Below are 14422 nucleotides of genomic sequence, written 5' to 3' on the forward strand. Positions count from 1 at the left end.
GCTATTCTTTGATTCTTTCAGGTTGCAAAATATAAGTTCAGAGGTTTTGGTTTTGGTCTTCTCTTTAAAGTGAAAAATTAAATAAAGCAATCAGCAGATGTAAGAAATAAATAAATAAATAAATATTTAATTGATTTTGTGTTGATTTTGGTATATGGCAAGCAGTATGGGTCTAGTTTCATTCTTCTACATATAGATGTCCAGTTTTCCCAGCACCATTTATTGAAGAAGTAGTCTTTTCCCCAATATATGTTCTTATCAAAGATCAGTTGACTGTAAGTATGTGGGTTGATTTTTGGGTTCTCTACTCTGTTCCATTGGTCCATGTGTCTGTTTTTATGCCAGTGCCATGCTGTTTTGGTTACTATAGCTTTGTAATATACTTTGTGTCAAGTAGCATAATGCCTCTGGCCTTTTGTTGTTGTTGTTGTTCAGGATTGATTTGGCTACTTTGGGTCTTTTGTTATTCCATATAAATGTTAGGATTGTTTCTTCTATTCCTGTGAAGAATATCAATGGTATTTTGATGAAGATTGCATTGAATCTGTAGATCACTTTGGGTAGTGTGGACATCTTCGCAATGTTAATTCTTCCAATCCACGAGTATGGAATGTCTTTCCATGTTTTTGTGTCCTTTTTAATTTCTTTCAGCAGTGATTTGTAGTTCTCATTGTACAGATCTTTCACTTCCTTGGTTAAATTGATTCCTAAGTAAATTTTTTTTGCAACTATTTATTTTTTTGGTAAATGGGCTTGCTTTCTTAATTTCTTTTTCTTTTTCTTTTTTTTTTAAGATGACTGGTAAGGGGATCTTAACCCTTGACTTGGTGTCAGCACCACACTCTCCCAAGAGAGCTAACCAGCCATCTCTATATAGGGATCCAAACTTGTGGCATTTGTGTTATCAGCATCACACTCTCCTAAGTGAGCCACAAGCCAGCCCCTTGATTTCTTTTTCTGCTAAGTTGTTGTTGGCATCTAAAAACACTACATATTTTTGCATGTAGAATTTGAATTCTGCAACTTTACTGAACTCATTTATCAGCTCTGAATCTTTCTGTAGAACCTTTAGGATTTTCTGTATATAGGATCATGTCATCTGCAAACAGGGACAGTTTGACTTCATCTTTTCCAGTCTAGGATATCCATTATTTCTTTCTCTTGCCTGATTCCCTGGCCAGTAATTCCATTAAATAGGAGTGGTGAGAGTGGGCATGCTTGTCTTGTTCTTGTTTTTAAGGTAAAGCTTTCAGCTTTTCCCCATTCAGGACAATGTTGGTGGTGGGTTTGTTATATATGGCTTTTATTGTATTGAGATACTTTCCTTTTATATCTAATTTGCTGACAGTCTTTATCATGAAGTGATGTTGAATTTTGTCAAATGCTTTTTTTGCACCTATTGGTTTTCACCCTTGACTTTATTGATGTGGTGTATCATATTTATTGACTTACATATGTTGAACTATTCTTTTATCCCTGGGATGAATTGATACATGATGATTTATTCCTGCCATTTTATTGATAACTTTCTCTCTCTCTCTTTTTTTTTTTTTTCTTCTCCTGCTGGCTAGTATGGGGATTTGGACCCTAGACCTTGGTGTTATAAAGCTATGCTCTAACCAACTGAGCCAACCAGTCAGGCTTTGTTGATAATTTTCCAGTTGCTTTGTATATCCTTTGTTCCTTTCTTCCACTTTTATTGTTTATCATTGCAGTTTGGTGTTTTTCTATGGTGATAAGGCTTGATTCCTTTTTCTTTTCTGCTTGTGTACCTGCCTCACCAGTGAACTTTGTCCTTTCAAATGTTTTCTTGATGGTGGTTATCTTCCTTTCACTTCCAGATGTAGGACTCTCTTGATCATTTCTCATAAGGCTGGTGTAGTGGTGATGAATTCCCTCAGTTTTTGCTTATCTGTGAAAGACTTTATTTCTCCTTCATTCCTGAAGGATAGCTTTGCTGGGTATGGTATTCTTGGCTGGCAATTTTTTTCTTTCAGCACCTTGAATACACCATCTGATTGTCTCCTGGCCTATAATGTTTCTGCTGAGAAATCAGCTGTTAGTCTAATAGGAATTCCCTTATATGTGACCTGATACTTTTCTCTTGCTGTTTTTAGAATTCTCTCTTTGTCTTTGATTTTTAACATTTTGACTGCAATGTGCCTTGGAGAGGACCTTTTGGGTTGAATCTACTTGGGAACCTTTGAGCTTCCAGGTCTGTATGTCCCTATCTCTCCAAAGACTTGGAAATTTTTCAGCTGTTATTTTATTAAATAGGTTTTCAAGCCTTTTTCCTTCTCTTCTTCTTTGGGAATGCCCACAATTTGAATATTTTTTCACTTGGTAATGTCCCATAGTTCCTGTAGGCATTTTTCAGTTCTTTAATTCTTATTTCTTTTTTTCTCTCTGATTGGGTCATTTCAAATGACCTGTCTTCTAGCTCAGAGAGTCTTTCTTCTGCTTGCTTTAGTCTGCTATTAAAGCTCTCTATTGCATTTTTTTATTTCATTGTTGAATTCTTCAGCTGCAGGATTTCTGTTTGGTTCATATATATATACACACACACACACACACACACACACACACACACACACACACACCTTTGTTAAATTTCTCATTTATATCATGAATTGTTTTCCTGATTTTGTTGAATTGTCTATCTGTATTCTCTTGCACCTTGTTGAGTTTTCTTAAGATCATTATTTTGAATTCCTTTTCTGGAAGTTCATTAATTTCCTTTTTACTGGGGTCTGTCACTGGTATATTATTGTGTTCCTTTGGTGGTGTCATATTTCCTTGTTATTTATGTTTCTTGTGTCCCAGCATTGATGTCTGTGCATCTGGTGAAACAGCTGCCTCTTTTAAACTTTACAGAGTAGCTTTCATAGACAGTCTTTCATCTACAGTGGAGTCTTAGTGTGCTGGTTGAAAAGGGCATGGTGGTTCTGTTTCCATGTAGAGGCAGTGGCTTGGTCTCTGGGTAAGTTCTTCAGCTGTGGTCAACATCACTAACTCTGGGTGTCTCAGTGCCATAGGCTGTAGAAGTCGGTGGCAGCATAGGTTGTTAAGGTCTTCAGTGGCAGGGGCTCTTGGAGTCCTCCTCTTCTCATTTTTTCCCACAATGGGGTAACTTTGTTGAGGGGATTTCTCTTGGTGTTGGGTCTTCCCTGACCTACAAGTGGCTGCAGTGGTGCTGGGTTCTAGCTGCAGGTGCTTGAGCAGCTATAGATCCAGGATCCTGGGCTCAGTGTCTCACAAACATATTGTGGCACCTAGGTCATGCGGTACAGGTTCACTCTCTGTTGTAGTGTTGGATGTTGATTTCCCACAGCACCAGGGTCTGTGGCTCTGAGGCCCCACTGGCAGTGGGCTCTGTGGGCCATGTTATAGCAGTGACTCTGATACTGAGGGGGGCTGAGCAAAAACACTGGCCTGACTCTGTGAAAGAAGGGGTGCTCTGGAGGTTAGGGCCCAAGGTGCAGAACCAGAGCAAGTAGAGCTCAATTGTCACTTGATTCCCAGGGGGTGAACTCTATACCCTGGAATGGTGAGACTTGGCAATATCTCATTCTCTGTGAGATCATGTGTAGTGGCAGCAGAACCCAGAATGGCCAGGCACAGCTGTTGTTTGGCCCTTGGAGAGCACGAAGCAACACAGTGCTGAGTTCACTCCTCCAGGGAACGGGTGTCTCAGCAGCTTAGTCTCTACGGAAATAGTCCAGCTCCAGGGAAGCAAAGTATTAGAGTTGTTCATCCCCTAGTGCAGTGTGTCTCAGCTCAGCCACTGCTCTGTTTCCCCAGGACATGAGGTGCTACATCAGCTCAGCCCTGGAATGCACAGCTGCTCCACTCAGCATGCAGCTTCTTGGCCAAACAGCAATTCCCCGGGGGGTGATGGGCCCCTTCAGCTCAGTCCCAATGGCTGGGGCACAGCCATGATTGGAAGGGGAGGTGAAAGATTCCCCCAGAGGGAGTGTGCAGCTTTGTAGCTTCAGTTTCAGCCTGAAGGGGAGAGGCACTGCTGCAACTGGAATAAATAGGTGGAGCAGTCCCACCACCACCTATCCCCTCTCAGCTCTGCTTGAGGTAGTCAGTTCAATGGTGGCTCAGTCTCTGAGATGAGAGGGTATCACTCATTCCCGTGGTAAGACACTTTCCAGCAACAATTCCTGTTCCAAGATGGCACTGTAGCCACCAGAGCTACAGAGGGCGTTGGATTCCCTGGGGGAGCACAACTGTGTGGACTCCAGGCAGCATCCTCAGCTGGGCTTAGTGCCTGTGATGACTGCCAGGGTCCCCAGTGGTGAGTGTGGTAGGTGTCCAAGGTGTTGATAAGGGCTACTGGGGTCCTCTCACTTACCTTTTTCCCACAGGGAAAAGTTCCTCCTAGTTCTCTGCTGTTCTGGTTGGGTGATGGGGGGGTGGGGGCTCAGTTGTTTCCTTCCATTCTCTATGTGGTTATTCTGAGTTTTAACTGTCTGAGTATTCAAAGAGGCAATAGAGTGTAGGGGTTAAATGCCCAGACCCTGAAGAGCACGTGCTCCATACCTGACACTTCTGTTTGCCTGCTGTGTGACCTTGGGCATATTAGTTAACCCCTCTGTAAGCCAGTGAGCTCATCTTCATGAGGTGTATAATACTGGCACTACCCAATTAGGGGTTCCATAAGAATTAAGTGTGTTAGTCCATGTGAGGCCCACTGGAGAGTGCCCAGCAGGGAGCAGATACTCAATAAATGGGAGGCTTTGTCCCCATGGCCCATCTTCCTCATCAACGTGGTCATGGCCTGGGTCTGGCATCTTCCTCTTCAGTCCATCCAGCCCTTTGCATGTGCAGCAAGCACTGGAGTAAGACTGTACTCGAGGGGTGTCTGTGCCATATGCTGTCTGAGTTTCCAGGGTGATCACTCCAGGATTAGGGGAATTCAATGGCAGGTCTCAGAATTATTCGCCAAGGACAATCCCTCGTGTAGAATCCCTCATGTGGGAATGACTTACAGTAAAAAAAAGAATACACAATTCAGAACAATTAAAGACAACAACAGTTTCACACTTTAAAACCAGCACCTGACTTGGGTCTGGTGTCAGCAACTCAGAGCTTCTCAGCAGGAGGATTCCCTGTTGGCCAAAAGAAGCCAATAGTTTAATCAGATTAGCAGGTCCCCCAGGAAGAGCCCTAAAGGATGAAAACTCCAGACAGGTAAATGTTAATAAGAGATAAAAACCAAGGGCCGGCCCGTAGCTCACTTGGGAGAGTGTGGTACTGACAACACCAAGGCCACAGGTTCGGATCCCTATATAGGGATGGCTGGTTGGCTCCCTTGGGAGAGCGTGGTTCTGACAACACCAAGTCAAGGGCTAAGATCCCCTTACCGGTCATCTTTAAAAAAAAAGAGAGAGAGAGAGAGAAATCATCAGGAGAGGTCTGAAGGTTTGGGGTAGAGAGATTCGTGTGGAAATGCTCAGTCTCCAGGGCATCTAGTAAAGGGCTGAATGGTATACGAACCAGCAGGAGAAGACACTGGTAAGACCAGGGGACCCCAAGGAGGGAAACAGAATTTTCTTCATTTGCACAGATGTGCTGGAACCAGGCCTGGCCTGTGAGTGCGGCTGGCTGTGGTCATGGGGACAGCGTCCAACGCAGGGCATGAATAGGGCAGTGGCTTTGACCTTGAAGGGAAAGGAGGAACACAGTAGTCCAGGGACTGGAACATAGGACTCATCAAATGGCAAAGCCCGAGGAGGGTAAGAGAGCAGCAGTTTCATGTTGCATATGGATTTCCAGGAATGTGCCCGCAGGAACCTTGACATCATCCCAGTGACCCCACTGCAGGTAAACATCCATTTCCCATGACCTACCAATCAAAAAAGTCCTAGCTGACATATCAGAATCAATAATCCCTAAAACCCCTTCCAGTATAGCCTTATAAGTGTCTCACTTCTGTTAAAAATGGGGTGACAGAGGTATTCTCACTGGGAGGGGCATGGCTGGGGGAAGCAAAGTCACTCTGTGAGGCCAGATCTCAAGGGAGCTCCCAGCCAGTTCTGTCCCTGTTCCTTCTCTGCCCCAGGAAAGGGAAACTCCAAAACAATGACAGGACCAGCAGGGAGAGAGTTAGAGTCCTCGACCGGAAGCCTGCAACTGGAAGGCTGTGACAGATAGCTTAGCTGGTAAGGAGGGCAGTTGCTACAACAGGAAGTGGGCCAGACACTGCCTGAGGCCCTGGTGGTCAGTTCATGACTTAGGGGCCTACCCCCAGTGGAATAGCTCCCTCTGCAACACTGAACAAGCTCATTAACAATATCCAGCATCCAGATGCAGTTGCTGCCTGCAGAAAGATAAAATGAAAAATTTGGTTGAGGAATGAAGCAGCGGCATGAGGTCCTCCGAGCTAATCAGAGGTAGGTTACTGCATCCCTAGTGGGAACCACCCTCCAGACTCTCCCTGGCAGGTTGGGTCCTGTGGGGCTCCTGGAATTGCCTCCAGTCCTGGCTCCCCTTCCCAAGGAAGCACCTATGGACCAGGACGCAGGCCTGGGCTTTTGCCCACATCCTGAGGTGGACCCTGCATCCCTCCTGAACTTACTGTCTACATTTGCGATGTTTCCATACAGAATCCACTTTGGCCCACTGTGAGGCACAAGGGTAAGGGCAGGCAAGGTGGCCCAGGTGTAGACTAGAGCAGAGACTTGGAGGAAGGCAGAGACCCCAGGGCCTCCATTGCACATATATACTGCAGTCTTGTTCATTCACCTGTTGAAGGACATCGTGATTCCTTAAAGTATTTGGCCATTATAAATAGAACTGTGGCATGTAATTGCAGGCTGCTATTTAGACATACATTTTCACAGCAGTTGTTTAAATTCTTAGGATCATGAATGTTGACTCATATAGTGAGACCATGTTTAACTTTGGAAAAAATTGCCAAACTATTTTCCGAAGTTATTATGCATTTCACCAGAAATGAATGAGAGCTCCGTTGTTGCACATCTTCCACAGCAATTGATTTGCATTTTTTAAAAGATTTTAGCCATTTTAATAGGTGTACAGTGCAATCTCATTGTTTTAATTTACTTTTCCCCCATGACAGTGATGTTAAGCATAATTTTATATGCTTATTTACCATCTGTATATCCTCTCTGGTGAGGTGTCTCTTCAGATCTTTACCCATTTTTAATTGGGTTGTTTGTTTTCTTATTGTTGAGTGTTAGAGTGTCTTACTATATTTTGGATACAAGTCTTTCTTAGGTATGTATTTTCCAAATATTTCTTCCAGTCTGTGGCTTGTCTTTTTGTTCCTTTTTTAGGACTTTTCACAGAGTAGACATTTTTTATTTTAATAAAGTTCACATCAATTTTTTTTTCACAGATTAGCTTTTGAGGTTGTATCTAAAAACTCATCATGAAACACAAGGTCATGTACATTTTCTTCTGGAATTTTTACAGTTCTGCATTTTAAATGTAAGTCTATGGACTATTTTGAATAAATTTTTGTGTAAGTTATAAAGTTTGTGTCTATATCTAATTTTTTCTGTATGGTTTCCAATTGTTGCAGCACCAATTGTGGACTAGACATTCCTTTCTCCATTGAATTGCCTTTGTCCCTTTGACAAATCAACTGACTATATTTACATGGGTCTATTTGGGGGTCTCTATTCCTTTCCATTTATCTGTTTGTGTATTCCTTCACCAGCTTCATATTTTCTGAAATTACTTTAGCTTTATAAGAAATGGGATCCAGATGTGGAAGTCCTTCAAATTTGTCCTCCAGTCAATGTTTTCTATTCTAGGTTTAGAAACAGTTTTCTGGGAATTTGCTTGGGACTGCACTGAATCTGCAGATCAAGTATGAAAGAATTTTAACAATATTGAGTATAGTCATTCTGCACAAGCAATATCTCTGAATTTATTTACATTTTATTTCATTTCTTTCAACTGTGTTTCAAGGTCTTCTCACTGCATAGATGTACTTTTTTATATTTTTACTTAAGAACTTCAATTAGGGTGCTATTGTAAATGGTAGTGCTTGTTCAAATTTATATATTCCAGTTTTTAAATTCCAGTCTTCCAATACATTATTGCTGATGTATAGAAAACCAACTGACTTGTATCTATGGCCATCTACTTTGTTTCTTGTTATCTCCATGCATTCCGATCAAGGCACCGGATGGTGGGCTCTGTTTCAGTTTGAATTTCCAAAGTTATGGCACAGAATAATCACAACACCGGATTTCGGAGATTCACCAGGACTGCGGGGAGGGGGCGCTCAACAGTGAGCGGGAGTGTCCTGCGCGCTGTGCACCGGTGGCCGGCAGGGGGCGCGATCCCGCCGTCCCTGGCGGCGGGAAGAGGCCCCCAGAGCTCTGCCCTGGGACTTCTGGGCTGCGTCTGCGGTGACGACCGGAGCTTCCTTCTCAGGATCCACCCAAGGAGACGCCGCCGAAACTTAGGGACTCCTGCGGGGCGCGAGAGGAAAGTGAGGGAAAAGCTCGCCGTCCGTGTCCCTGCGTGCTGAGCTTTGCCGTCTGCTTCACTGTCTCGTGTAACGTTCTAGCAAGACATCTCGCACCGCAGCTTTGAGCGCGCAGCATCAGACATGCCCAAGTATTTTTTTACAGATTCGGGTTTGTTCCTGGGGAGAAATCTCAGCACAGAGAAAGGAGAAACGTAGAGGAGCCACGCTGGACCCGAGGGGAAAGGCCAATGCGTTTTAATGGCTCACTGTTCTTACAGTGTTAAGGTACTTGCAAAATATTGAAAAGAAGATGTGTTTAAACTGACAACGTTGTTTTAAGCTAGATATGAGGTTTATGTCTGTTAACCGGAGAATCTTAGAAAAAAAATAACTTCGTCGGTTTATTTGAGCAAAAGAATGACTCATGAACCGAGAAGCACCAAAACACTGAAAAGAAAGAAAAAAAACCCGACGAAACTTAGGTTGTGGGCTCCGCTCTAGCCGCGTGGGCAGCGAGCTCTTATTGGCCGAAGCAACACAGAGACGTTACCTGATTGGCTACAGGGAGGCTATTTGGGTAAGGCTCTGTGGGCGGTCCCTAGTTATAGACGCAATCGGCTGCTGTTTGTGATTGGCTGAGGATGGTTTATTGAGTGTTCTTTAAGTCACTTCAAGAAATGCCTCCAGGTCTTGATTTGCTTAGGTGAGAGCTCTTGGTATAGGGACAACGTCAGGCTAATGACCTCATTTGCTTTAACTTGTCAAACCAGAACTCATTTTTATTTAACCTTCCTGACTGTAATAGAAGTAAACTCACAACACTTTTGTTGTTGTTTTGTTCAGGAAAGCAGGTTAATTGGCGGCATGTTTGTAATAGTACGTAAAATAGTGTGTATCTCACAAACACTGGTGCCTTAGATTAGATGGAATACGTTAACTCTATTAAGCTTTATTATAAACCTTAAAATGAGTTGTGTTCACTCTTTTCCCCTAAGCTTGAACCATTTAAAATAAAATCAGAGTTAGTTAAAGATCAGCTAACACTAAGTTGTGAACCCAGATGGTCTTGGGGTCTTTTCTAGCGAGAAATCTTTAAACACCATTCCAGGCTTTTCTCTGGTACAAGTAATTGGTCTATTCATAGTTTTCTTATTTCAGAGTATATTTTGTTAACGTGTGTTTTTACTAGGAAATCACCTATTCTGGGTTTGTTCTCTTATTTGACTTTTAATTTCTCTTCTCTTTCTAGATTTCTACAGAATTCTTAATCCTACCTACTTTTGCACTCTCTTTTTTCATCAACAATCTTTTTAAAATATACTTCTTAGCTTATTTTTTTCTGTTGAAAGAATTGTCGTGTTTGACAATTTGTCATTACCTAATAATGATCTTAAATGATTTTCAATTAATTTCAGCTTCATAAGACATTTTTTGCAGGACCCACTGTCAATGATATTGTTTTAAAAAATGTGTGTATAGCTTCATTTAGTATATCTCCATTTCACAGATGAAATTAGCATGATTATAATCTCCTTAATTTTTATATGACTATTTCTTGTAGTAATTGAAACTTGCATCTATTGATTCATCTATATCTCCAATTTCTGTTATTTTTTTCAAATAAAGTATACTTATATGCCTCATTTAAGTTTTACATCATTAAAAAGTTACTTTCACTCATTCTAAGCAAGGAGATAGGCCTTCTAATAGCATTCTGCTTTATATATGGTCAGAATTTTTTGTTGGAGACCTTTATTAACTATTTGTTCTCTGTTTAAAATATAATTCCATACTGATAAGTTGTATTTTTAAAAGCACCAAAATGCTTTTTATTTCAGCATTGTCTATTTTCTCTTTTAAGATGATATTGTAGGAGAGGAAAAAATTTTTCCTTCTACCAATCTTCGATCATTGGCTTGATCCCCTATAACAAAACACAGATAACATGAGAAAAACAAGCAGAAGTTTATTAGCGTGCATATTTCATATATACATGAGAGATACCCAGGGCATGAGTACTTGTCAAAGTGGCTTAGCACTCCAGCTACTATGGCATCTTCAACAAAGAACAGTAAGTTTTTAGAGAACTGACAAGCAACGGAAAAAGACTTTGAGTCTCCAGGGACAGCAAATTGTGGAAAGTCAAATAAATGGTAGATAAAGACTAGTTAGTAAATTTGTGATGTAGATTCTTCTGGTGCTGACTCTAGGCTGATAAGGCTCATAAGTTGTCTTTAGTGATCAACCTTTGTTCCTTCTGTTAGAGAGGGCAGGAGGGACACTTTTGTAAATTTATGTCCTGCTTTTAGGCAAATAGGGGCAGACAGAGAGATTTTTTGTGCCCGCTTCTTCTCAATTGCCTTCAGCTCAAAATAATCATCATGGCAAAGAAGTATGTTTTGGGCTGGCATAATCTGTTCTCCTGCAGTCATATTTTTTGGGTAGCATGTCCGGAATCCCATTAATTTTAAAAGGATATTGTATTTGAATTACTAGAAAGAGAAGTTTGACATATTAAATTAAAATGGTGAGCTAAACAAAGTGCAGATTTGGTATAATCATTGCTGGGAGGGGACATAATGGCTTCTGCATTTTTCTACACCTGCTGTAGTTGTCCATTATCCTCTCTCTGGACAGGAGCATTTTTATGTTAGAATCATGCTTCCAATTTATTAATAATTTCTAAAGCTAGTAGCCATATCCATTTTTTCTTTCCCTTCAGTAAAATCAATAAAGCTTTCTCCTATTGTGACATATTTAATATGAGCATACTTTGATTTGATATATTTGTTCTTAGTGAGGTACTTCTGTTGTATAATGAAATGTAAGGAGAAGTATTTTGATTTTGATATTCTCAATTGTATTTCAGGTCTAACATGTTTTCCTAGGAGCTTTAGGCCTCAAAGAACTTGAAAAACAACAACAATCCAAAACTAAAGGTAGCAGACAGAAAGAAATAATTAAGATCAGGGCAGAACTAAATGAAATAGAGACCCAAAAAACAATAGAAAAGATCAACAAAACTAAAAGTTGTTTTTTTGAGAAGATAAATAAAATAGACCCCCCATTAGCTAGGTTAACAAAAAAAAAAAGAAGAGAGAAGACCCAAATAACAAAAATCAGAAATGAAAAGGGAGACATTACAACTGATACTGCAGAAATACAAAGAATCGTGAGAGACTATTATAAACAACTGTATGACAACAAATATAAAAATCTGGAAAATATGGATAAGTTTCTAGACACATATAAACTACCAAGACTGAACCAAGAAGAGAGAGAAAATCTGAACAAACCAATAACAAGCAAGGAGATTGAAGCAGTAATTAGCAATCTTCCAACAGAAAAAGTCCAGGTCCAGATGGCTTTACAGCCGAATTCTATCAAACTTTTAAAGAGGAGTTAATACCAATTCTCCTCAAACTATTCCAAACAATTGAAACAGATGCTACTCTCCCAAACTCATTCTATGAGGCCAGCATAACTCTGATAACAAACCAGATAAAGACAACAAAAAAAGAAAATTTCAGGCCAATATCCTTGAAGAACCTAGATGCTAAAATCCTCAACAAAATATTAGCAATCAAAATACAGCAACCTATTTAAAAAATTATACACTATGATCAAGTGGGATTCATCCCAGGGAGCAACCTATTTAAAAAATTATACACTATGATCAAGTGGGATTCATCCCAGGGATGCAAGGATAGTTCAACATATGAAAGTCAATAAATGTGACACATCACATCAATAAACTCAAGGACAAAGACTATATGATTATCTCAATAGATGCTGAAAAAGTGTTTGACAAAATTCAACATCCCTTCATGATAAAGACAGTCAACAAATTAGGTATAGAAGGAAAATATCTCAACACAATAAAAGCCATTTATGACAAGCCCACTGCCAGTATCATTCTGAATGGGGAAAAATTGAAGGTCTTCACCTTAAGGACAAGAACAAGACAAGGATGTCCACTCTCACCATGTCTATTTAACATAGTACTAGAGGTACTAGCTAGAGCAATCAGGCAAAAGAAAGAAATAAAGGGAATCCAGATTGGAAAAGATGAAGTCAAAATTTCTCTATTTGCAGATGACATGATACTGTATATAGAAAAATATAAAGACTCTATCAAAAAACTCCTAGAGCTGGTTCATAACTTCAGTAATGTTGCAGGATACAAAATAAATGCCCCCAAATCAGTAGCATTTATATACTCAAATAATGAATTAACAGAAAGAGAAATAAAGAAAGTAAGCCCATTTACAATTGTCATGAAAAAAATAAGATACCTAGGGATCAATTTAACCAAGGAGGTGAAAGACCTCTACAATGAGAACTACAAACCACTTCTGAAAGAAATTAAAGAAGATGCAAAAAGATGGGAAGATATTCCATGCTCTTGGATTGGAAGAATTAACATTATGAAAATGTCTACTACCCAAAGCGATCTACAGATTCAATGCAATCCCCATCAAAATACCAATGGCATCCTTCACAGAAATGGAAAAAATAATCTTACATTTCATATGGAAAAACAAAAGACCCTGAATAGCCAAAGCAAAAAATAAAATAAAATAAAGCCAGAGGCATAATGCTGCCTGACTTCAAATTATACTACAAAGCTGTTGTAACCAAAACAGCATGGTACTGGTATAAAAATAAACATTTAGACCAGTGGAGTAGAATAGAGAACTCAGAAATCACTCCTCAGGCTTATAGCCATCTGATATTAGACAAAGGCAACAAAAATCTACATCAGGGAAAAGATTGCCTCTTCGACAAGTGGTGCTGGGAAAAATGGATATCCATATGCAGAAGAATGAAACTAGATCTGCATCTCTCACCATACAGAGAAATAAACTCAAAATGGATTAAAGACCCAGGTATAAGACTTGAAACTGTAAAATTACTAAGGGAAAATACAGGTGAAACACTTCAGCAGTTAAGTCAGGGCACAGGCTTTATAAACATGAGCCTAAGAGCACAAGCAACAAAAGAAAAAATAAACAAATGGGACTATATCAAACTAAAAAGTTTCTGCACAGCAAAGGAAACAATCAATAGAGTGAAAAGACAACTGACAGAGTGGGAGAAAATTTTTGCCAACTATGCATCTGACAAAGGGTTAATATCCAGAATATACATAGAACTCAAGCAATTATACAGTAAAAAAACAAATGACCCAATTAAAAAATGGGCAAAGGAACTGAATAGAGATTTTTCAAAGGAAAACATACAAATGGCCAGTGGGTACATGAGAAAATGCTCAACATCACTAGTCATCAGGGAAATGCAAATTAAAACCACAATGAGATACCACCGCCACAGTAGTGCCATGATCCGACAGACGGAGGGAACATCCTAGGGCTACAAAGTAGAGTGCGGGGGAGGGAGGTTGGGAGATCACTGGGTGGGGACAAGGGGTACAAAAGTAATTTCTGGTAATGGGTATGCCCCCAATATGCAGTTAGACTGGCTGTAATCAAAAAGATGGTGAAGAACAAATGCTGGCGAGGGTGTGGAGAGAAGGGAACACTCCTGCACTGTTGGTGGGACAGTAAATTAGTACAACCACTAAGGAAAACAATATGGAGGTTTCTCAAACAACTACAGATTGATCTTCCATATGATCCAGCAATCCCTCTTCTGGGTATATATCAGAGGAATGGAAATCATCATGTCGAAGAGATACCTGCATTCCCGTGTTCATTGCAGCTCTGTTTACAGTAGCCAAGATACAGAACCAACCTAAATGTCCATCAATGGGTGATTGGATAAGGAAACTGTGATATATATACACTGTGGAATACCACTCTGCCATAAAAAAGAATGAAATACTCCCACTTGCAACAACATGGATGAACCTGGAGAAACTTATGTTGAGTGAAATAAGCAAAGCACAGAGGGATAAATACCGCATGTGCTCACTCATATGTGGGAGCTAAGAGAGAAAGGAAGGCA

Source organism: Galeopterus variegatus, unplaced genomic scaffold (genome assembly GCF_000696425.1).
Source record: "Galeopterus variegatus unplaced genomic scaffold, G_variegatus-3.0.2 Scaffold1792, whole genome shotgun sequence".
NCBI classification, from domain to species: domain Eukaryota; kingdom Metazoa; phylum Chordata; class Mammalia; order Dermoptera; family Cynocephalidae; genus Galeopterus; species Galeopterus variegatus.